At 30.5% G+C, this 1305-nt stretch overlaps 1 pseudogene; it reads left to right on the forward strand.

The window, feature by feature from the left end:
- Positions 1-902: 902 nt before the first annotated feature.
- LOC112654178 (U6 spliceosomal RNA) lies at positions 903-1001 on the forward strand (annotated as a pseudogene).
- Positions 1002-1305: the final 304 nt, after the last annotated feature.

Genomic DNA, 1305 nt, shown 5'->3' on the forward strand with positions numbered 1-1305 from the left:
TTTTTTTTCAATTGGATTTTTAACAATGATTCAGAAGGAAAGATTCAATACTATCAAAATATTCATTCAAATGTTCAGTTTACATAACACATTTGTCAATATTAATTTATTTTTATCATTAATATCCTAAGTGATTATATATAATTATTATTACTTTTATTTGTTTTTGAGAGAGAGAGTGAGCACACAATAAGGGTGGAGGGTGACAGAGTGGCAGAGGGAGAGAGAATCTATCTATCTTGTATGCATTAAATGACATTATTCTTTACACACTATTTTGTAATTTGCTCTTTGGGTTAACATTACCTCATGACCATTTTCCAAGCCATTAAATATTATTCCACACCATAATGTTTAATGACTGCACAGTGTTATATGGTAACGGTTGAAAATTTATTCAATCAATTTCCTATTCTAAGGCTATTAGGTTGTTTAGAAATTTTTCTATTGCAAACTATATTGCAATGAACAATGTTACAGCTGTATCTTAAATATATCCTCAATTTTTCCTATAAAATAAATACTTAAAAATAAAATTTTGAAAAAAAAATTTTGATGTGTTATAAAATGCTAAGGCTTTTGTCAAATTATTTGCCATAAATGAACTAATTTAGACTACCGCTAATATAATGAGGAATTTTTTCACTACACTGGGTCACTTTTTAAAAATTCTTAACTTTAGAGATGCTAATTATATAAGAAATTGGGCACTTTATAACTTCCGTGTCAATAAAGTTTTAACTTTGCATTTTACATATTTTTTGAAATTTAACTAAACCTGTCAACAATTTGTCAGCAATGCTGGGAACTGGATTCAATTCAATTCAATAGCTAATAGTAAGTACTGATTATGAGCTTGGTCATCTCTAAGGCATTGAGTAACCCAGAATTAGGTAGTTGTATGGAAATTTCAACTCAAAATCTTTGAAATGATACAAAGAAGATTAGCATGGCCCATGTGCAAAGATGACATGCAAATTTGTGAAGTGTTCTGTATTTTTAAAATAAGATGAAAACAGAGAGGGTGACAAACCATAGGAAATTCTTAACTATGGGAAACAAACAGGGTTGCTGGAGGGGATGTGTGGAGGGGGATGGGGTAACTGGGTGATAGGCATTAAGGAGGACATTGGACTTAATGAGCACTGGGTGTTATATGCAACTGATGATCACTAAACTCCTACCTCTGAAACTGATGATATGCTATATGTTAATTAATTGAATTTAAATTAAAAAATATGGATAGATATACAGACATGTTGTACTACTGTTTGCATTATCACTTTTCCTTTGCACTCCACCACA

The sequence above is a fragment of the Canis lupus genome, chromosome 3 (assembly GCF_003254725.2).
Source record: "Canis lupus dingo isolate Sandy chromosome 3, ASM325472v2, whole genome shotgun sequence".
NCBI classification, from domain to species: Eukaryota; Metazoa; Chordata; class Mammalia; order Carnivora; family Canidae; genus Canis; species Canis lupus.